This window comes from Halichoerus grypus, chromosome 2, assembly GCF_964656455.1.
Source record: "Halichoerus grypus chromosome 2, mHalGry1.hap1.1, whole genome shotgun sequence".
In the NCBI taxonomy this organism is placed as follows: domain Eukaryota; kingdom Metazoa; phylum Chordata; class Mammalia; order Carnivora; family Phocidae; genus Halichoerus; species Halichoerus grypus.
The window spans coordinates 83,260,171-83,283,951 of record NC_135713.1 but is presented as its reverse complement, the minus strand read 5'-3'; the positions used below and the strand labels follow the sequence as shown (position 1 = coordinate 83,283,951).

General features: G+C 40.7%; 2 long non-coding RNA genes across 2 annotated transcripts in view; one reads left to right on the top strand and one right to left on the bottom strand.

Annotated features, from left to right (window-relative positions):
- Positions 1–8,699: 8,699 nt before the first annotated feature.
- Positions 8,700–11,951, bottom strand: LOC144381112 (uncharacterized). The gene is made up of 4 exons (XR_013445710.1): positions 11,530–11,951; positions 11,042–11,264; positions 9,309–9,400; positions 8,700–8,936 (listed from the first exon to the last, which is right to left on the bottom strand). It is a non-coding gene; the product is annotated as an uncharacterized LOC144381112 (long non-coding RNA).
- Positions 11,952–12,757: 806 nt separating this feature from the next.
- The window catches only part of LOC144380965 (uncharacterized), a 36,059-nt gene continuing 25,035 nt past the window's right edge, over positions 12,758–23,781 (top strand). The window contains exons 1-3 of the long non-coding RNA XR_013445332.1: positions 12,758–12,994; positions 15,639–15,909; positions 21,752–21,921. This is a non-coding gene — a long non-coding RNA (uncharacterized LOC144380965). The remainder of the gene's footprint in view (positions 12,995–15,638; positions 15,910–21,751; positions 21,922–23,781) is intronic.

Below are 23,781 nucleotides of genomic sequence, written 5' to 3'. Positions count from 1 at the left end.
TGGCTAAGTAACAGCAAAAGTTCTCACAGGTGCTCAAATTAGTGGAACAGGGGAAAACAAGGATTGGTTTTCTTGTTTACAATTACATTGACTGACTTTTTCTTCACAATGAAGAGCATAGAATTTCAACTTTAAATCTGGGACTGTAAGAGGTTAATAGCTATATTTTTACATCCTCCCAGTTTCATCAGTTTATGTTTTATCCCTGAAAGTTTGCTGCATCTTTGTGCTAACTGTAAGAGGCTTGCATTTTTCATGAGCATACTGAGTACAACAATGATGAATACTGTCGAGTAAGGAAAACTGAATTCCCTACACTTGTTCCAACTTTGACCTTGGAGAACACAGAAAGTTTTCTCATTAGGTATTGTTTATGGTTCATGTGTTCAGATGAAGCAAGTTAGTAAATCTGTCAGAGAAAAATTCACATTTCTCAGGAGCATCCCATCAAATAATAGGAATATATACATGTTGTATATTTGAAACTCTGTGGTTTTATTTTTAGTGTTTTAAGCTTCAGTTTATATGCTTGTTGATATATGAGAGTCTTTCTTTTTGGAAGTCCAACCAAACAGATTGAAAAACAAATTGTGAAATCACATGACACTCAGAAATATTGCATCACTCTACCCCTTCCCCCCCCCACATTCCCCTCCCACTTGTCTCAAAAAATTTCCTAACAACTGAGAGCACCATCACTGAGTACACTGACATTTAAAAAGATGAAGAGATGTTTTTTAGAGCCCCCCCAAAGCATTTACTCTTACAAATCATATATGCAATGAATTGACCACTGAAAATTAATCTCAAATATGCTTGTGTTTTATTCCACTGCAAGCAAAACTGAAAGGAACACTTGTTTTGTGTTAAAACAGTATTAAGATGGCATTTTTTTAAAGCCAAGTAATTTGAGAGTTCGAATTTGTTTGTTTGTTTATTTATTTGTTTATTTATTCATTTTGATACAGAGAACGCACAAGCCAGGGCGAGGGGCGGAGGGAGAGGGAGAAGCAGACTCCCCACCAAGCAGGGAGCCTGATGCGGGGCTCAATCCCAGGACCCTGAGATCATGATGGAAGACGCTTAACCGACTGAGCCACCAAGGTGCCCCTAAGATGGCATATATTTTGTGATCTCTTTCAGTATTTGAGTCGTAGGAAACCAAGAAGTAGAGTTAGAAGAGCTGGTTCTAGTAATTTAAAACTCACAGTGAAGAAATCATAATGCTGTCAATTCTGGTTGCCTTTCCCAGGCCAGTGAGTGGTAAGTCCATGCTCATGGTGGATGCATCTATAAGAGGCAAGTTCAAAAACAGCTTTTTTGATAGAGAGCCCGAAAGCTGGAGAATTTCAAAGTAGATTAGCTGTGTTATAGTCAGTGGATACAGCCCCAAAGAGAATGCTAGTGCACACTGAGTTTTGACATTTTATTCAACAGACAGTTATTATTTATTAATATATTGGTCCCTGCTATAATAGCTATTGTTATTACTATTATTATCTGCTCTGCTCATTGTTACATTTCCAGTACAGAAATGAGGGCTTGGCACATAAAAGGCAATCAATAAGTATTTATTGAATGAATGGATGACTCAGTTAAGAGAGGAATTACCACCTAAAGAAGAGTAATTTTCACTTGTTTTACTGTGTAAAAACAGTACTCGATAATTAGCTATATTTATTTTCTTTTCAGACCCTTCTTTGCTAAAACTTTACTTTTCTTCTGTCTCTACCACTGAGAGTCAGTGAAGTTAGACACTCAGCTTCAAGTTAATTTCCTCCTATTTGTGGATGTCATCCATGTATATGCCTTTCAGCCAGTGTAATCTTTCCAGAAGTTCTTGTTGACTGTAAGAGCTTGAAAGCTCTTTATCATTGAAGGAATGAGAAGACTGACATCCATTGTGTCTCAGTTGGTGACAGAAATGTGTAACACTGAACAAGGCCTTTATCCTCTGTTTATCCATCTGGAAAATGAGAACAACAATACTCACTAGTCTGGTATGGAAGTCATTGCCAAGGACTTTGTGATCCACATAGTGAAGGTGATTTTTAGTTGCTACATATTACAGATGTTTCCCTTTGATTAATTGGGTGTTCAGGTACTAGAGCACTTTCAGAGATGTTAAGCAAAGAAAAAGAAAAAAGGAAAAAAGAAAGAAAAAGCAGAGATTGGCTTACAGATTTTAAATGTTTACATACTTCCTTAATGCTTTAACTTCACATTTGATAATCTATAGTCAGAGATTAGATAATTTAGTACAGTGCTTTTTAACCAGGCTGTGCCCACACTTCCCTGTGGAAGCTTTAAGTCTACACATGCCTTGGGCCCACCTTATTTTCCCTTGATGAAGAACCAGGGTTCCAGACCAACTTCTTTTTTTATGAAATAGGACATTGAGGGACAGCTGGTAAATGTAATATCAGGACTAAAATTTTCCTCTTCTGACTTCGGATGGGTTTTTATTCACATATAATATGAGGTATCTAATCTGTTAATTTGTATATACACACATATATAATATATATAATTATTATTATTTTTTAACTTGGGACTTGAACGCATGAGAGTTCAAGACCTGAGCTGAGATCAATAGTCCAATGCTTAACCAACTGAGGCACCCAGGTGCCCCTGTACTGATATATATTAAGTTAACTTTCTAGATACAACTTTGCAGTAACCTCTGGAAGTTTGATTATCTGTGTTACTTTACAGTTTATAGCTATTTTACCCCTTTCTATTTTTCATCTAGAGAGCCTTCTGAGATTCGCCTTGTTAGAAATAAATTCAACCCCTTAAAAGCTTTCAAAGCACATTAAGCTTGTTTTTGATCATTTATCACTCAGTATGGTCCTGTATTAAAGAATTTAATATGGAACTTTTTGTTTCCCTAGCTTGTGAGCTCTTGGAGATAGAAGTCAACATGCTCATTGTCTTTAGGACATAAGAACAAACCTAAGTTTGTGCACCAGGCGATATGTGAGGCCAGCCGTTCTCAGATTTTAGCAAGCATCAGAAATAGTTGGAATGCTTATTAAAGTATTTATTGCTACCCCCCCCCCCCCGCTTCTGATTAAGTGAGTCTGGGGTGAGGTGAAGAATTTCCATTTCAAGCAAGTTCCCAAATGATGCCACTCTTCTGCAGGGTTCCTATTTGAGTATTTGCTACTATTCCAGTAAGTAGGTTTTATTATTCTCATTTTCACAGAAGTCACACAGCTAGTAAGTGGGAGAGACAAGACTGGAACCTCATCTCTTGATGCCTAGTGCTGTGGTCTTTCCTTTACACATTCTCTTTATCTTGGAATTCCTTCTATCATCATAAGCTTTAAGAAATGCATGCAGGAGGGGCACCTGACTGGCTCAGTCGGTGGAGCATACAACTCTTGATCTCAGGGCTGTGAATTCGAGCCCCAGGTTGGGTGTAGAGATTACTTAAAATAAAAAATAGAATAAAATCTTAAAAAAAAAAAAAAAGAAAGAAATGCATGCAGGAGATAATTGCTATTAGAATGGAGATAAACTGCCCAGGTTCAATTATCATCGTGAGCAAATTAACTTAACCTTTTCCCCTGTGTGTCAGTTTTCTCATCTGTAAATTGGGAATTAGCAGTATTTACCTGTAGTGCACATTATAGTTGGCTCTCCCAAATTTGATCTATTCTTTTTTCACTATGTAGTAGTCATTGTGGTGCAGAGAATTGCCCCAGCACCAGGAGTAAATTATAATTCATCCAAATCAGTCAAGATAATCATAATCCTCTGGATCACGAGATGAGTTAATCATACCATAGTATTTCTCCTCCCCCCAACTCTACGCCCAATAGCTACTATTTAAGAGATAAGCATCAGACTAAAGGTGGATCATAAGGAGAAGGCAATTTTTTCACTTTTCATTGTTGGTGGAGTACTCTCTCACCTTTCTAGATCTCCGTAAGGAAGCGGGTTTTCTACTGATGGCCATGCTACAAAGGAAAACTGGTGTTGGGAGGAAACTAGGGCTGGATGTAAGGACAGCAGTAGGACCTAGGAACCTGGTGACAGAATGAAGCCCCTAGATTCATCAACCAATCCTGAAGCTGCTCTCTCTCTAGACTACCAGTTAGGTGAGCCAACAAGTGCCTGTATTGTTTTAGTCAGTTGGAGATTTTTTTCCCCCTGTAACTTACAGTCAAACACCCTAGCTGATAACCTATCTCAAAGGATTCCTGTGAGAATTAAATGACATAATGCATAAAAAGGGCTTGGCATTAATTAGGATGTAACAAGTATGAATTAAATATCCTTATCAGGGAAGTTACTAGATCCAAGTAAAAAAAATACATATATATTATTGGTCTCCTTTCAAATTCTCCTTCTTTATCAAAAGACAAGTGACCTTAAATGCCATTGTCAGCTCCTGACCAAAAGCTCCCTTGGAGGTGTTTTCACCAGCAGGATTAGAGAAGCCAAAATAACCAGGTGAATATCTCTGATCATGATAGAGAAGTTGGCTATAACAGGGAAAGATTATTCTGAGATTTATAGAATCACAGAACAACAGCTTACGATTAATTTTAGTAAAGAGATTCACGAAATAAGGAGATAGGTGTTGATATCTCTAGTCATAGCTGGAAAAAACGGCTCCAATGGAGTGAATTGCAGCCAGTCTCATACAGAGATGGATTGCATCCAAACCCGGTGCTCGTATTACTTGTAGTGGATGTTTGTTCTCTTGGCTGTCCAGCATGCCACCCTTTCTTTTAGGGCACTGTCCCTGTACTACATCAAACATGTGATTCCTTTAAGGCTGCCAAATAACATGTAGTTTCCGTTATTACTAGGCTAACACAAAATTATTGCTTTTTCAATAATTACTTTTATAGTCATTGACCAAGCAGGGAGCCCGACACAGGACTCTATCCCAGGACCCCGGGATCATGACCTGAGCCAAAGGCAGCCGCTTAACTGGCTAAGCCACCCAGGCACCCCCCTTGTTTCCTTTTAAAATTTGAATTTTAGGGGCACCTGGGTGGCTCAGTCGGTTGGGCGTCTGCCTTCAGCTCAGGTCATGATCCCGGGGGGTCCTGGCATCGAGCCCCGCATCGGGCTCCCTGCTCAATGGGGAGCCTGCTTCTCCCTCTGCCTCGCCCCTGCTCGTGATCTCTCTCTCACTCTCCCTCTCTCTTTCTCAAATAAATAAATAAAATCTTTAAAAAGAAAAAAGGAAACAAGGAAGGATAAGTAGAGGACACATAATCTTTGGTCAGTAGATGATTCTATTATATCTTTTAGGATCTGAATACCCTGACCAGTGTATTACATTAAAAAAAAAAAAAATCATAAGAATTTGAGGATACATTTTAGAGGGGAAGAAGCTTGCAAGTCACCAGAACATGCCCTAGACTCTGTGTGTGTGTGTGTGTGTGTGTGTGTGTGTGTGTGTGTCTTGGTAGTGATTTTGTGTCATTGCCTCATTCTTGGCATTCTGTCAGTACTCAAGAAAACCAGATTGAGAATTTGGAATCTGTGCTTCAGTGGATTGAAACTGACCTCTAGTCACTAAGGAAAAATCAAAACAAAACACACAAGAATTTGGAGAGGATATTTTTCTGCCAACAAATAATTTTTCCTTGATGTTATTTCTTAGTTGGGCCAATATTCCAATGGAAAAAATAGATTGGTCAAGAGTTCAGTATAATTTTTTGTGACATTTGACCTTAAGTGACATAATAAAAAAATTAATGACAGAAAATTGTATTCTTTCATATGGATGCATGTGTGATTATTGGTCTCACACAGAATATTTAAGAGGAAAAAGCAGAAAGGATAATCTAATGGCATTTTGTTTTATTTGGAATGTTAATTCTTAAGCTAATTTATTTATTCAATAAATATTTTTGCCAGGTACTGTTACAGCCACTTGGGATGTATCAATGAACAGACCAAAAATGGGAACAAAACTGTACGTAGAGATGAGGGTTTAAAATATTGTTGGGCTTCTGAGACTTGTGAGCTAATTTATTTGTTTGCTGTAATTGTTATCATGATTCTTAGCTAAAGAGCTTTTTATAATGCCTTGATTTTGAAAACTTCATTTAGGGTCTAACTTCCCATTCTTTGTTGAGCCAAATGATATGATAGGGGAGGGAACTAGGGAAGCTCAGAGGAGGTTAAATAGGGAGCAGACTCTGGGATAATTTGGAGGAAACAGAAGAAAAGTGTCATCTGAGTAAGGAAGAAGCTATTGTGAAGGGAGATGTTGGATTTCTATATGAAGGGGAACTCTGAGGGAAACTGGTCAAGGTTTGAACGACATATTGGTTATCTTTGTGGTGTGGGGTACCGTACGAACACCTCAGCAGTACTTAAGGAAACTTCAATAAAACCTCCATCTCTCTTCAGTATTTCTGGTGGGGATTTTTCCCTTCTTTGCCTCTCTTCCTACTTCTCTTCCTCTTTTTCTTTTTTTTGCTGCTTCCTCTGGTAAGTCAAATGTCTAGAGAATAGCCTTAGGTCAGGGGCAAAAAAACCTAGTGTCAAATTAAAGAATGGAGGCCATTAGACTGAGGTGGTTCTAATGCCTTAGCAGCCTACATAAGCAAACCCAAACCTAAGCCTCTAATTCCTCAAGGTTAAAAATTGAAACGAAGGACAACCAATCACAGTCAGTTAGGCTTTCCCCAAATAAGGCAAGCACTTAAGCTATAGACAATCAAATAGTTCTCTTGCTTTGCTTCTGCCTCGTTTCTAGAAGTCTTTCTCTTAGCTCCTGTTGGTGGAGCACTCCTGACCACTTCTGGTCTGGCGCTGCCCAATTTGGTGCAATTGTTGCTCAAATAAACTCTTAAAATTTGTAATACGCCTCTATTTATCTTATAACACTAGTTATATTTGGTTTACATATGATTTTTTAAAACATTCTACATTATATAATTTTACATTTGGGGAAAATTGCTCTCCTATATTAGACATAAGTAATCTAGACAATCTCTTCCTTTTTTTTTTTTAAGATTTTATTTATTTATTTGACAGAGAGACACACAACAAGAGAGGGAACACAAGCAGGGGGAGTGGGAGAGGGAGAAGCAGGCTTCCTGCGGAGCAGGGAGCCCGATGTGGGGCTCGATCCCAGGACCCCGGGATCATGACCTGAGCCGAAGGCAGATGCTTAATGACTGAGCCACCCAGGCGCCCCTAGACAATCTCTTCTTGACAGGGAGTTTCAACTGGAGGTCAATTTAAAATGTTTAAGATTGTCAAAAGGAGAGCATGGGTTTAGAGAGACTGTGACACCGAACTGTAGAATTCCATTATTAAACATAAAGCCACTGGTCAGATCCTGGAAACACTGCTGGCCTTACGGGATATAACCTAAGTAACAGTAGTCGAAGTAGTAATGGTAATGAGATTAAGAGAAGTTAGTTCTGAAAGCTTCTATTTACAAGGAGCCTCCTGTGTGCCAAGGACCATTCTAGACATTGTCTCATTCATTGAATTCTGTTGTTGTTTTGTTTTTTTTCTTTTAAGTAGGCTCCACGTCCATCGTGGAGTCCAACGTGGGGCTAGAACTCACGACCCTGAGATCAACACCTGAGCCGTCATCAAGACCCAGGTGCCCCTTGTCTGATTGAATTCTCACTACTGTTCTATGAGGTGGGTAAATTACTTGCTCAGTGTTACACAGATTTGTAGCCATTCTTTGACATATCTTTTGGGCATGGACCACCAGGGAAATAAAACATCTATCATTAAGGATTCTGGCCTATTCTGTGGTGGACAATAAAGAGGCTTTTACTCTCAGAGAGGGTTCTCAAGACTTCTAATGTTGACCTGGTATCAGAATGGGCCTCCTTGTTTCTCGAACTTCCCTGATGAAGAGCCCATATGTATCCTGAAGCACTAGAGACTCCAGATGCACCTAGGGCCACAAACCTTTAGTCCATTTGGAATTGACACAACGAAAGAAAACAAATAGCTGGATATTTTCGTCTTCCCTTGCAAATACAGTAAGAAATGATTGTGAGGTGACTTCTTTTCCTCCCTCCTTTTCCTATCTCCTTTCTTCTTTCCTTTCTTCTTTGTCTTTTGTTCTTTCTTTCACGTATCTACTCAAACAAATATTGAGGGGTTCCTTTCTGCAAGGCCCAATGCTAGACGCTGGGGCTGCATGATGGTGGTATAATAAGAAATACATATTTTGGTCTTCCTCCCAGGTTCCTGGCACAGAAAACCCTTGGAATTCCTTGAGCAATACCGGGGACAGGAGCATCTTTTGTTATTCATAATAAGCCCCTTTCAACCATACTTGAGTTTATGGTAATGAGATGACTCTTGGAAGGTGGAGGCTGGTTGCCAGAGGATCCAATCAGGTGATTTCAGTCCCACCCTTTGACCTCCAGGGAGGAGAGGGGCTGGAGAATGACTTAATCACCAATGGCCAAGGACTTAATCAATCATGTCAATGGAATCTCCATAAAAACCCTAAGTTATGAGTTCTAAGAGCTTCCACATCAGTGAACACATCCAGGTGCTGGGAGGGTGGCACATCCAGGGATGGGGATGGGAGCTGCACACCCCCCTCCACCCACACCTTACCTTGAGTATCTCTTCCCTCTGGCTGTTCCTGAGTTCTAGACTTTATAATAAACGGTAAATGTCAATGAAGTATTTTTCTGAATTCTTTGAGCCCTTCTGGCTAATTATCAAACCCAAAGAAGAGATGGTGGAAAAGCTCAATTTACATCCCATTGATCAGAAGTGCAGATGACAACCTGGGTCTTAGGATTGACGTCTGAAGTGCAATCTTGTGGGACTGAGCTCTTAAATTGAGGTCATGTGCTAATTCTGGCCAATTACTGTCAGAATTTAGTTAAATTGTAGGATAGTCAGTGGCTGCTGAGAATTGGAGAATTCCTTGGTGTGGAGAAACCCACGCATCTGGTGTCAGAAATATCCTGTGGGCAAAGAGGAAACAAGTTTTCCTTTAGTTGATGTTCCTTTTAATTGTGTGCAAAGCACAATCTTTGCCTCTGGAGAGGAGGACCTAATTTCCATTCAGTGTGGATCATAAGCATCATGAGGTCAGGAGCCATGTCTCATTTGCCACTGCATCCTCTACCCCCACCTTGCACAGGACGTGGCAGTAAGCATGTGCTCAAAAAATATGTTGCATGAATGAATACAAGGCTAGTATTGCTTCACTAATGAAAGGGTACACTTGAAACCTCATCTGGTTAATGCCACCCTACAGACTGCCCAAACTGCCCTCAGGAAAAACAGAAGCAGCGTGAATTCCGATCCTGAGAGTGGTCATCTGGGATACATACCTTATGAAAAAGTATGGATGTTCAGGTTGAGTAATGAGACACTCCGTTTGCAAATAACACATGTTCGTTTTCATGTTGCTAAAGACTCTTTCCTAGGAAAAGAAACACTTGTAATTTAATATGTAATGTTCTCAGAGTACGAGGCCAAACCACCTCAAGTTGTGAACGCTTTGGCTCTGAAGAGCCAGTCGGGGTCAGGGCAGGGCAGGACTTGGCCTAATGCCCCTCCAGAATAAACCAAACAGCTACAGGAAGTGGTTTCCGTGATTCAGTAGGTGGCACACTTCCTTTTGAGTCAGAACTGAATCATGGTCGTGAGAGACAAAAAAGACCTATTTCTTTATCCCATACTTTTTCCCTATTCCCAATAGTAAATTTATCACAGTCTGTCATATGACATATCCTGTTTAGTTTAACGTGTTTCACCAGAAAAGAAAAAAAAATGCAAATCAACTACGAGGAGGCAAGAAGAGACTGGGAAACACAGCAGATGGAAATGAATCCAAGCATCATTCTTTCACCAGAGGACCATATTCTCCGAGGAGATTGAAAGAAAAGCCACAATCTGATTTCACTGGGGTCATCAAGGCCCCTGGTTCTCTCGACTGGAATCTGACCCATTTCCAGTGGAAGCAATTAGATCACACTTACATAAACCGTGTTGCTTTAAATGGCTCTGCTCTGCTCTTCCCTCACTGACCCTGGCTTCCTCCCTGGCCTGTCTGCTGGAAGGCCCCCCTGGTGCTGTCCCAAGCATGGCCCTCGTTCAGCTGTGGGTGAAATGATCCTGTTCTGAATGTACTGAATGCTGCTGGCAATGCTGTAAATTGTTTGGAGGCTTAAGGAAAAACCCCCTGGATATCAACAAGTCATAAAAACAGACATACTTTCTCAGTGTGTCTTTAATTTTTCAATATTTATAGTTCTGGGAATGTAAACATTTTTATCCATACTTTCATCTGATAAACTTGGTTTTATTATATCTTTGTTGCTTCCTTCTACCCCAGTTCCTTCTGTTTGGCTGCGTGTCTCAAAACAAAGATTCAGAAACTCATGCTGTATGTCCTGTATTTATATCACTCTTGGAAGAGTGATAATCAGACTGGAATCAAAAATCTTACTGCCATGGGGGCTCCTGGGTGGCGCCGTTGGTTAAGCAACCCACTCGGTTCCGGCTCAGGTCATGATCTCAGGTTCATGAGATCAAGCCCTGCATTGGGCTCTGCACTCTGCGTTCTGCACAGAGTCTGTTTGGGATTCTCTCTCTCTCCCGCTTCCTCTACTCTGCTCGTGTGCACCCACACGCTCTCTGTCTCTCTAAAATAAATAAATAAAATCTTAAAAAAAAAAAAAGGGAACATTATTGCCGTGTTAGTATTCTGCAGCTGCTTCTGTGAACTATTCCAGTGGTTTGAAGAATACAACATTCAAAATCACATAGACTGTGTTCAGATTCAAGCTCAACAAAAAATTGCACAGCTCTGTGACCTTAGGTAAGTCTCTTAACCTCTCTGAGCCGTAATTTCCTTCATCTATAAAATGGGACTCTAGCATAAGAACAATATTACTGTGAGAACTAAATAAAGCTTTTACCTAGTGCCGAGAACAGCTCCTAGCTCATATTTGGCATTTAAAATAAGCTAGTGCCCTTTCTCTTTATTTACAATACCTTTCCATTGGGAGGTCAGAAGGGCATTTGGACAGAACAGCTGCATGCGCACACTGAGTCTTACCCTTCCCCAAAGACGTCAGTCCCATCCAGCTCCTTCAGCACTTTCATCAACAGCACCTGCAGCATATGTCATATCAAATGGTATCCTTAATGGAGCGGTAGAGATGCCCAGCCAGGAAGCAGGCTTTAAAGCCAAAGCCAGCTCTTCTGGACAGGACAGTTGTGGCTGATAGATGGCAGCCAAATGTGAAGGGAGTCCTCATCTGACACGTGGAAGAGAGCACCTAGAGGATGGGCAGGAAAAAGAACCGTGGGCAGCACTCACAGCCAGACAGAGCAGCCGCCGGGCCCGGGTCAAACAGGCTGGTAGACAGGTGGAAATGCGAATACACTGGTGGATTTGAAACGCCCTTCTAAAACATCCATCCGTCCACATCCCTTCAATTCCTCCCGCATAGCCATACGGAGAGGGTGATGGCTTTTGGAGAAGAGGAGTTGTACCCCCCCCCACCCCCAGAATTAAGGTCCGAAAGATCATTTTGTACTCACCTGCCTTAGAGCCATCACTTTGTATATGGTGGGTGCCTGGTTTCCTGGTTCCCTGACTGTCTCTTCCCCTGGACTGAGAGCTCCTAAAAGGCAAGCAATGTGTCTTATTTGTTTTTGAACCAACCCTTACCTGTAGCACAGTCCCTAACCCATAACAGATGCTCAACCAGTGTTTGTTGACATAAAAGAAGTACAAGAAAGTCCAGTCAGAAGGACCACGGGAAAACTTCAACAGGAGTTGATGGCCTCTGGGGCCGAGGTCTCATAGGAGGACTGGCTGGATAGGCCAGTTTTGAGGAAAAGAGCCAGAAGTCAGAACCCCAGTGTGAGAATATGGGGAAAAGAAGACAGAAACTGTTTTTTGAAAATTGCACTTGTGGGCAGTCCAAGCTAGACATGACTTCTGGAGGTCTGGCCATTGTCTGAATGGAGTGTTGATTGCGTGTGTGCTGGAGGCTTCTGTTTAAATAACTACCGGAGTAGGATGACTCAGCAGCCAGAGGATGGGGCGCTCTCAGGCTGTCTCCTCCTTTAAGTGACAAATCATATTGCCCTGGGTGTCTGTGGCGGTCTCTGATATGACACACGATAGCTCCTGTCTTGCCAGCTCATCAGCGAGGGTGCCAAGTCACCCATCACTAATCAGGAGACTGACAGAAATGGTTTGACAGGCATGATCTCATGCCCAAGCCTGGAGATTACTCTTTAAAATGGACTCTTATCCGTGGATTGCGTTTCTGAAATTTAGAGGCTGCTTTTAAATTTTTATTCTATCTCTCCATCAAGGACTTCTGATGGTTGTCAGGATAAAGTCAAATTTTGATATCTTGGCAGCTGAAGTCCTGCAGAAACTGATCTACACCTGCTCTCCTGGCACCATAGACCCTAACTATGCTTTGTTTCTTGTTTTCCCTTAACACTGGCTTGCTACTTTTTGTTTCTTTGTTTTCATACCCAGCAGATATACAGCGGCAGGACAAAGCTTTAAGAAAGAGGCCTAGGAGGAAATCCTATCTAGTGCCTATTTCCTGAGAATTGCGGGAAGTTACCATTATTAAAATTTAACGGTATATTGCTCATGAACTAGCAGTGTTCTCTGGATTTTTTTGTTTGACAAATGCTGATCACCTTTCAAGTAGGGATCCAAGAATAGCTCAGATACACGGATCAAAAATTGCAGGAGCCCGTGAATGAAATTGTGAATTGGACCAGCTGCAAAGTGTTTTGCCTAAAAAGAACAAAGTAAGATTTTAAACTTTTATTCTTAAGCACTCTAGGTGTTTACATGTCTGCAGGACTGATATCAACCTTCAGATCTCATTTTTGCAACCCGCGGCTCAGATGAAGGAAGTAACCCACACCGTCCACACCACCACTCTTCACCTTTAATGCCACCTTACGCCCGCACTCCAGACAGCTTGTCCATTGGGAATTCTCTCAGCTGCATCAGTACATACAGTTCCTGGTGAGCGATGTGGTCACACATTCTGTTTCCTCAGAACTTAGTTCAGTGGGCCCAGGACAGGTAGTGGTGCTTACTACTATTCATTCAATTTGAATTTGAAAGAGGACCTCACCACTTTCTTCCATCCTCTGTAGATTGTACTCAAGAATAATGGAGAATTGTGGCTTCGTATTTACCCCCCAGCGTTTTCATTGTCAACCTAATTATTATTTACAATAATAATTTCTGTTGGCAGACGGTGGTAACTCTTGAAGTCCCCTTTTGAACCCAGAGAAATGTTGTTCTACTTGAGATAAATGGGTAACAAATGGAGGAAATATTCAGAAATACTTGTGATTCTAATTCACTTGCAAATTTTACTTTTTCCACTTTGAGCTATGCTATAGTTATGAGTCCTTAAGAAATCCATTTTGGATTGCTTATGATTTTTAACATTATTGAAAAATGAAATAAAACATTTCATGAGTTTATTATAGATGTTTAAAAATGTATAGATAAGCACACAGAAGAAACTCTGCAACATCTACAGTCTCCCAACCCAGAAATAACCACAATTAATATTCTAGAGTTCCCAAGTTTTTCCACGTCTAAGGAATTCTGAACATGTTACTTTGTTATCTATTTTCAAAATTTAATAATAGTTGATGTACCTCTTTCTACACCAGTTTAATTGCTATAATGATTTATTATTTTATGGTTTTTTCATAATACATTTAAGCTTCCTTATTTTTCTCACTGTTATGCAAATGCTCCAAAGACACTTTTGTAAATAAATATTTGTCTGAATCTCCTGTTAAGCCCTACAAGTAGAGTTTCTGAATCGAGGTCATGATTTTTCTTAGGTTTCTTTTTTTTTTAATATGTGGTACAATTTTCCTCAAAATTTGTATCAGTTTATACTCCTACAAGTGGTGTAGATTTTTTTTTAGAATCACCATGACAATCCCTGCTGCAAAATACCTTTAAAATAAACGTGTGTGTGTCTGTCTGTGAATTAACGAACATTTATTGATCATTGCCCTATGCCATGCACTGATCTGGGTACTGAAAGAGTGAACGAGGTACGCGAAGACCTTCTCAGCTTAAATTTTTTGATGGAATTGAACAACAAGCAGATAATATCATTAATATCATTTCAGACTGGGATATATGCTGTGAAGAAGAGTAAAGCAGTGTGTGAATGCATTTGTGTGAAAGTAGGGTGGAGTAAACTGTTTAGACAGATGGTCAGGTAAAGCCCGGTATAAAGATTCAATATCAAAACAGAAAATGTTTCTTAAACTAAGACTTGATTATTTTAGAAAACTCTGAATGTGGACAAGTACAAAGAGAAAATAAAAAGTTACCTACAGTTCTAGCAATTTGGTTCCTATCTTTTCGGTTTCGGTTTCATCACACGCACACATAAACACGCACGTGCACCTATGTATTATTAAGATATTGCTGAGTACACTATACATATTTGCTCAGCATATGAAGACACTAGTAGTCAGAAGTTTGTATGACCAGTGGGTCCAGTGAGAAGATTCAGTGCTCAGAAACTTAGGGTTTTATTCTGTGGGACAGCAGTTATCAAGAGTTTTGCAATTGCAACAATCACTGGCAATTTGGTTTAAAATATTTCCTTTCCCTCTTTTTCTTAAAAAGGCTGCATGGTGTATATACAGGTTTGCTTTTTTCATTAAAGTGGGTAAAAATTCATTCCCTATGGCAGAAAAATCTGCAACGGGCTAGAGATCTTTGGAGAAGCCACAGAAGGCCACAGGACAGGCTCTAGCATCACAATTTTGAGATGAAAATACCAATAGGAAAAAACTTGCTAATGCAATCTTGCAAATTCTTGGAGCATATCCTCCCACTTCTGAAAACATTGCAGCCAGTTCTCTCTCTGTCAGGCCTCTAAACAGCACCATTCTGCTCCGCAGTTGTAAAATAAGGAGTCTTTTCTGACACTTTTTTCTCTTAGAGCCCATACCCAGTGCATCAGCAAGTCCTGTTGGCTCTACCTTCACATTGCATCCTGACTCCAGCCATCTCTCACTACCTCTGTCGTCGGCACCGGGGCGCACAGTACCACCATCTACCTGTGAAAACAGCTGACTCCTTCCTGCTCTGCTTTTAAACTTTCCTCCTCCTCCTCTCACTCCAACTCTGTAACCCCATAAGACCTTTCCCCCAGAACGGCCAGGGCAACAGTATTTCTATAATAGAACCAAGGCAGGAAACAGAGGGCATACACAAAGTAGGTAATTTGAAGAGTTTAATAAAGGAGCAAGTTACAAAGGTAAGGACAGGCTTGAGGGAAATCAAAAAGGAATGATGTGCTGTCTCAGAGCAGAGAAGTAGTTACCAGAGTCCAGAAAGGGGGATGTCCAGACCTCACCCCATGTGAGCTCTTTGATGCCCTCCTTTCTGTCCAGTCCTGTTCACTAGGAGCACTGAGCCAGAGGAGGGTAAAGAGCGGATCTGGAGGGGCAAATCAAAGGAATCTTTTAAAAATGTAAATCAGAGAATGTCCTACCCCGCTCCAGATCCTGGAATGTATGCCTGTCTCATTCATTAGTGGGATAGACTTTTTCTCCTCTTGGTTTCAGTATGGAGGGAGTAATTCCTAAATACATTCCGACCTTCTCTCTGTCTCTAGATACTCTGCTCCTGGGAAGACGGATTGACTTCTCCGGCTGATAAGTGTGGGACAGAATACGAGGTGCGGCCCTTCGCCCCCTGGGAGTGACAGCCGACAGAATGCAGGCGCTCTGTCCTGCTCTGCCATCACGTCCGTCTTCCTCAGGCTGCCTTGGCCCTGCCAGTGGATGCACTGATCACTGCTGCTTTCTGCCTGCTCCGGGGCTTCAACATTAGCTGGTCCACTGGGTTGAAGAACCCAGAGCAGCATCTAACAACTGCCTCAATAGGTAATAAAGCTGGTGTGTTGGCTTCCGTCTTTACTTTAGAGCAGAATTTCTTCCTTTATTCATTCATTACATGTGTTTTGAGAGAATGCTCTATTCCTGATAGTGTTCTCCTGCTCGGGATTCATGAGAGAGGGAGAAAGGGAAAAACAGATAAAAATGCCTTGCTTTATCTCACCTAGTTATTTAAAACCTGGTCGGGAAGATGGGTACAAGTTATTGGGCGGTCTGTTCCGAGGCTTGTAGCTTGATTTAGAATCAAGTTCTGATTAAAACAGGTCTCATACGAGGCTCTTCCTGATACTGTGACGAAGCTAATGTGAGCTCGTTTTTTAGCCGCAGATATGGACTACGCCAGATGGAGCTGTTACACAAAGGCAACTTTATTTACAGCAAATAAGGAGATCATGGGGAGTAATTTCCAAAGCCGTGCTTCCCTGACAGGGATAAAGGGGTTCCTTTTATTTGGGGTTTGTGATAAATATTCAGAGGGAGAGTTTTGTCATTGCATGTAAAAGGCGGGCAGAGGTTTGCGCACGTGCCCCTAGACAACCTGCCTATGCACACACTGTATGTTCTGTAAATGAAGCTCATGCTTCTCCCAGGGCAGGGATCTTAACATTATAATGAAGTTGAGGTAATAGTCGGGCACTTTATGGCTCAGCTTCGCAAGCATCGCCCTGGTGGTCAAGCTCTAATTTATCTAGGCCAGGTGGAGTTTGTTTCTTTTCCTGTTCCAGAAATTCATTAGTTAGTTTCTAAGAAATAAAACTGATAGTTAGACCTGAGTGTAGAGGGTCTTGCTGGTGACAATATGATCCTTGCTCTTTATGTCCTCATCTCTCATCACACTCTTTTTTTCTCCCTTTTGTTGGCTTCTTTGCTAGTTGTTTTTTTTTTTTTAAGATTTTATTTATTTATTTGAGAGAGAGAGAAAGAGCAGGGCGGAAGGTGGATGAGGCGGGGGGGGGGGGTGGGGAGTGGGGTGGTGGAAGCAGACTGCCTGCTGAGCAGGGAGCCCAATGTGGGGCTCGATCCCAGGACCCTGAGATCTTGACCTGAGCTGAAGGCAGATGCTTAACCGACTAAGCCACCCTGGTGCTCCTTCCTTGCTGTTCTTTGAATGCATGATACACACTCCCACCTCTGTCCTTTGTGCATGCAGTTCCCTGCACCCAGACCACTCCTTCCCTCCATGGTCCCCATGATCTAGTCTCTCACTTCTGTCAGGTATCTGTTCAAATGTCACTGTCACCATGAGGCTTCTTCCATCCACCTGTAAAAAATGTTTTTAGTCTTTCTCTATTTCTCTTACCTAGTTTTTCTTCATATCATTTATTACCATTACATGTATGTGTTGCATGTTTTAAAAAGTGACTGACACAGAGGAAGCACTTTACAACGACAATGATCCCAACAATGAACATGCACGACATCATGCTTACTATCTGCCAGGCACTGTTCTAAGAGCTTTACAACTAATAAGTCATTAGTTTCATATCATATCACTTCATATCAACCTCCTAAAGTGGGAACTGTTATCATCTGCACTTTACAGATAAAGAGGCTGAGGCACAGAAGTTATGTAATCTGCCCAAGGTCACAGAACTTGTAAAAGTGTGAGCAGAGATTTAAACATAGAATTGTACCCCTGTCAGCAGGGAGCCTGCTTCTCACTCTGCCTGCCGCTCCCCCAGCTTGTGCTCTCTCTCTGATAAATAAATAAAATCTTAAAAAAAAAAAAAAGAATCATGCCTTGGTACAAGAGCAGGGACTTTGTTTTGTTCGTGTTCTATCCCCAGGACATAGCATAGTGCCTGGTATAAAAGTATTAATAAATGAATAAATGATATTATCTGCTTCTTAGAGTTTTGAAAATTAAAAATAATACGAGCAAAGGGCTTCATTCAGTGCCTGGCACATAGAGCTCACAAAGATTTTTTGAAAAAGGAAGCTGCCTTCCAGTTAACCGTGGCCTATGATAATACCCTCCATCTTCTGAGCAGCAGTTAGATATTGTAGTGGGTTTTCAACGTCAAATTAGGAGAACAGTTCTCAAGCTATGCTCCGATCTATTTTTGCTGGACTCTGAGCTGGACCAGTGTCTTCACTGCTAATATCAAATAATGGAATTTTTTCAGCTCTCAGAAAAATCTCAAATAAGTGGTTAGAATCTTTGAAATTTTGGATTTTTCTCTCATGACTTTCTCTTAAAACATCAGCATTTGCATCTTATCTGCTAGGACAGAAGTGAGCAAACAAGTAGCAAACAAATACTAACAGGAAAAGATGGAAACAGCCCTAACTGGAAACCAGGAAGCAGCTTTGTTTTATTTATAAATAAAAGATCCAGGGAGTGTGACTTACAACACCAACACTGCATATTCTTGAAAAATACATAAAATCAATATAAATCACATAAATATTCATATCTCTATTTGGTTATCTGTATCTAGATATAGATACATAAGTCTATTTGTGCTAAATCAGTTTTTTGGATTGGAATAAATATATCTGTGTTTTATCATGTGACATGAAGAGTACCTTGACTTCCAGGATGTTCTGCTTCCCAAACAAATTACAGAACTTTTGAACTTGGAGAGCAAGAACAAAGAACAAGTAGAAACCTAGCAAACCCAGTGTCAGAGATTTCCCACTGGATCACTCATCACTTAGATGAGGACACCACAAGGACCTTCACACCACTGTATTTTCAATGTAATTTTTGGTCTGTCCTTTCTCCTCCACCCACATGGAAATCATTCAAGTGTTTAGAATACCAAGAAATGGCAGTTCTACAATGTTACTCAGACACTATACAGATAACTCACAGACCATTTGGAAAAAAAAAAAAAAAAAAATATATATATATATATATATATATATATATATATATAACTTATCAAGAAAATATGATTTCCCCCCATTGGTAAAGCTTACAAAAGAAAAACCAAGATACATTTTTTCAGAAGTTACCTAGTAGCTTAGTGTTATGTTGTTTAATTATTTTTGCAAAGTAATAATGCAGACATTGGACGGCAAGAAAAAGTTTGCAGCGTAAGAGTAAAAATGTGAAAATAACATGTCATTTGAAGGGCCTAATTATGCTTTCGGAAAGGGCACTGAACTGTAGCTATTTTCATTAGTGGGCATTGACTATGCAAATTCCCACTTCAGTCGGGCCTTGCCATTGCCCCCCAAACCATGCCCTTCGTGTAAATAGTGCAATTTCCACCACAAGCATAAATCATGGGGATAGTAACCAGATCTCCTTGAACAGTCCCACTGAGTTCCTCCTGGCTGGAATGAATCTCATCCAGCAGTCAGCTGAAACATGTTTATTTTAAAAATATTTAAACATTTACTTGGCTCAAAATAAGGGACCAGCAACAGCACGTTTAATGGCAATTTTCTTAGCAAAAAGAGGAGAAATCGATGTATGCATTTACAGTAAGTCCTTACCTCACAGAGAGACACATTCCAAATCTAAAAAAGAGCAAGATATAAAATCTCCCACCCAAAGCTGAAAAATCATTTCTCAAAAGAACCAAGACAAAATCCTCCGAACTTGGAATGTCCCCTTTCCCTAATTTTCTTTTCCTCTTCATTGTTGGCATTCCATTTCTCTAGCCACTGTATCTTTTATCTTGGTAAATCCCTTTAGATCCTCACTATATCCCCCCCCCACCCAAAAAAAAAAAGTTTTCTCCCACTGGCAGTGTTACTGAAGGCAGCCTAGGCTCACCAGTACCAGCGAGGCAGCTAAGGCAGTAACATGTCCCTTTACTGGAATGATTCCTGCTCACTTGAAGAATGAGCCAGGTCTCACAAGCAAAGAGCAAGACAGGTTAGTGGGTCTCTGGATCAGTCTGGGACCATCTCTATGTTCCTGGAGTGGTTTCTGCAAATTGTGTATCATATGCATTGGGAAAATGTACATAGAAAGATCTAGAACTAGAGGAATCCTTATTTAAAATATGGAAAAACAGATAAAATATCACAAGCTGCCACTTATTGTGAGCCTTGCCTTGTGATCACACCACACAGCTGCTTCGCTCTGGTGCTCGACCTCATGGAAGACGTGACTCAGCTGCTTTTGCTCATTAAACATGTCCAGTCACATTGTACAACAGAATAGATATTTCAGTAGCTCTACTTCAGTCTAGTCTCGAATATTTGTGGCTCATACGCCAAATAGCCTGTTCTGTTGCACCTCATTCTTGCCTAGAACGTAACACAAACGCAAACCTCGTTATATCTCAAACGCCAATGCTTACATTTCATTTTTGCCAACATCTCCATTCACTAAAAGCTTTGAACATTTAAAAAATGTTATGTAAAAATAACCTCGATGTTTCTGTACAAAATGTAAAAGGATAGAAGACTGCGGTTAACATTTCTAAAAATAAGGTTAAGAACGTTGCTCTTAAAATGTAATTACAAAGCCACCAGTGATTGTAGTGAACGAGGAAATTGCATTTGTAGCACGTAATTGGCATTGACAATGCAGAGATTTATAAAATTTAATTGCTATTCTAATACTTGGACTACATCAGGCGATCATAAACTAATTTCTAGAAAACTTTCAATACCAACTCATCCTCTGCAGTTGTGTACCCTGAATCACAAGGTATATTTTTAAATCCCAACTCAAGAATATGCTGTATTTTTTAAAGATAACAGTTGGCTTGGCCAGGACTAGCAAACTATTTCACTTTCAAGCTTAAAATTGTTTGCTACTGCCTCATCATGTCTCATCTACTTTATTTCATACAATTCATAAAACTTCTGCCATGAAGAGCGTAGTATTGCATATATTCTGGCATCTTTATGGATGAAAAAAAGAATGGGAAGAAAAGCAAGGGGCCAACTCTATCTATGAATGAGCACTATCTACATTTAACCGCTCACATCCAGTTTACCACAAAGTTCTATCTGTTCCACATTAGCTAACTATCTTTCATCCTCTTTGATGCCCTCTCCAAGGCCTAGTAACCACCCTCTGTCATCTAGCCTAGTGCAGAACCCCCTGTCTTCCCACCTTTATGCTTCTCCCCTTTAAAATCTATTCTGCACACAACAGCCAAAGAGATACTTTAAAAATTTTAATCAGATTACCTGTCTCCCCTTCCTAAAACCTCATAAAAGCATCCCACTGCATTTAGAGTAAAATCCATACTCCCTGGCTTGGCCCACATTGTGCTTTTTATCATCTAGCTCCTCATATCCTACCGCACTGCATTTCAGTCATCATGTCCCAGCCATGCACCAGCCTTTTCTGTCCCTTTAACGTGCAACCACTTGTGATCCCTCTGCTTAGACCAATGTTCCTTTAGCCATACTAAATACTCAATATCGATTGTCTTTTCCAACAGTAAAGCCATTGTTTAGCCATTCCCTTTTCTTTGAGCCACTGGATAGACATTGCTGGTTCACCGTGACCTGACTTCCCATTGTTCTTGGGCACAAAGGAGACTCCACTACTACCTAGCACGTTTGTAGTCAGTTGAGGCCATGTGTCCAGTACTAGCCGGGAAATGTGAGCGTAGGTGAGGTCTGTTAGTTCTGGGCTGAGGTGATGGGCCTTCTGATTTTTGCAAGACAGATTCTCTATCACGATTCAGGTCTTGGTTCGAATGTCCCACTCAGGGAACCCCCTCACCCCAGCCCAGTCACGCTGCCCACATGACCTTGTTGGGTTTTTTTCCTCCATTACACTATTTACTATTTGAAGTCATTTATGTGTTTATTTAGCGTCCTCTCCTCCACTGAAGATATTAAAATACTAATTTTCATATGACAGGTACTTTTTTTTTTTTAAAGATTTTATTTATTTATTTGACAGAGAGAGACACAGCGAGAGAGACAACACAAGCAGGGGGAGTGGGAGAGGAAGAAGCAGGCCTCCCACGGAGCAGGGAGCCCAATGCGGGGCTCGATCCCAGGACCCCAAGATCATGACCTGAGCCTAAAGCAGATGCTTAACGACTGAGCCACCCAGGCGCCCCATGACAGGTACTTTTTAAAATTTTTTGCACTTTGTTACCTCTTCTGCCTAGTGCAATGGCTGGCTCAGAGCAGTTGCTCAAGAGATATGTGTTAAATATACAAACAGTACAAATAAGAAACATTCAACCCACTCTCACTCTTCAAGACCTCTATATATATATATATAAATAATGGTAGACACACCTCATTCAGTCATTAATCCATTTATCCAGCCATTCATTTACAAATCCATTCAGCTTGCACTGAGCACCTCCTATGAGTCAGGCACTGTACTAGACAATGCAAAAGTGAGTACCATGGGGTCCTAGCCATTGAGGCACTCCTATTGTGGTGGGACAGTAGGACATGTGAGCATATCATTACGGTCCCACGTAGTATATGGTAAAATGGAGATTGGTGCAAAGTGCTATGGGAGTGACAGAGGAATTAGTGAAACTTTTAATTTGCTATTTCACTAACAATATATGTTATCTAATATTTTGATACAGTAAAAGTGCTAAATTGTAAAGCTTATGTTCTGCTATGATTATAATGATCCTTCAAATATCCTCAGAAAAGTGTTATGTGCCATGTTTTTCTCATTTTGTGCCTTTTTTTTTTCGATTTCACTGTTTAAAACGGCCCCCAAGCATAGTCCTCAAGTGCTGGTCCCAAGTGCAGGAAGGCTGTGATGTGTCTTCTGTGTTATATATCAAGGAGGCATGAATTATAGTGTGGGTGGCCATGACATTATTGAATAAGTTGTCTTTAAACAGAAAAATATGTAAATAAGGTAATGTATTGATCAGCTGACGAAAACACTGTGACCGAAGGCTTGCAGGAACCTAACTTTGTATTTTCCCTAGAAGCAATGCTTCACTGTTCACTAATTCAGTGTTCACGGCAACTTTATAGAACATAGCTACCCTGAATTATGAGAATCGACTATATTTATATTGGAGCCTTGCTTTAAAAACACCTGGTATTTAGTGGAATGCTACATAAATAAGACTATTGGAATTCTCAGAATCACTTTATTCTAATAAATACCAGAAGTACCTACCCATGTCAGTATATGATGTAACCCAGCAAATATTAAGGGTCAAGGTCAAATTTAATTTATGCCGCTCTAACTAAGGTTCTCCTGGTTTTGTCTCAATCAAACTGGAAGGTGGTAAAATAAAATATAAACAGGATATACGAGAACATGGTTTTTATTTCTAAATACACAACTTAAATGAGAAGACACTGGAAAGAAGAACTATTTCTCACAGAGAGAAGCATCCTTCCCCTCAGCCTCACACCCAGAGCAGGACACTAAAGAACAAGAATTGCCTTGAGTGGGAGAGAGCTTTCACAAATCCTCTCCCTTGTGAGGCTGCTGGAGGACAGACAGTCCCTCGAGTTGGCTACCAAGTTAGCGAGTTTTCACGTTTGTGGAAAGGTTTTGAATGCAATTATGGACAGGGGATCTTGGGAGTTAACACATTAAAATACTATCCATAATTATTGCCTAAACATCTCTCAGAAGATTAGCCTTGGCAGAGCATCAGGCACAAGGAAGTGAGAATTGGGAAGGGCAAATCTGAACCTGGGAGAAAGATCAGGAAAAGTCTAGACTAAAACAGTGGTTCTTAAATCAGAGCGATTTAAGAAACATACCAGAAACAAGCTAAAATACAAACACCCAGGGATTCTAGGAATAGCTAGAGTCCCAGGAATCCTGATGCAGGTGTCCTGGACAACAGTTTAGGTGCTGATGGTGTGCACAGCCCCCGTGGAAGAGTCCTTCCTACCACTCACCTGAATGCATTTCTCTGAGTTATCCCAAGGTTACAAGGCTTCGGTGGAGTGATCCTCTGGGAGAAGAAAATTTTCAAGGATGTG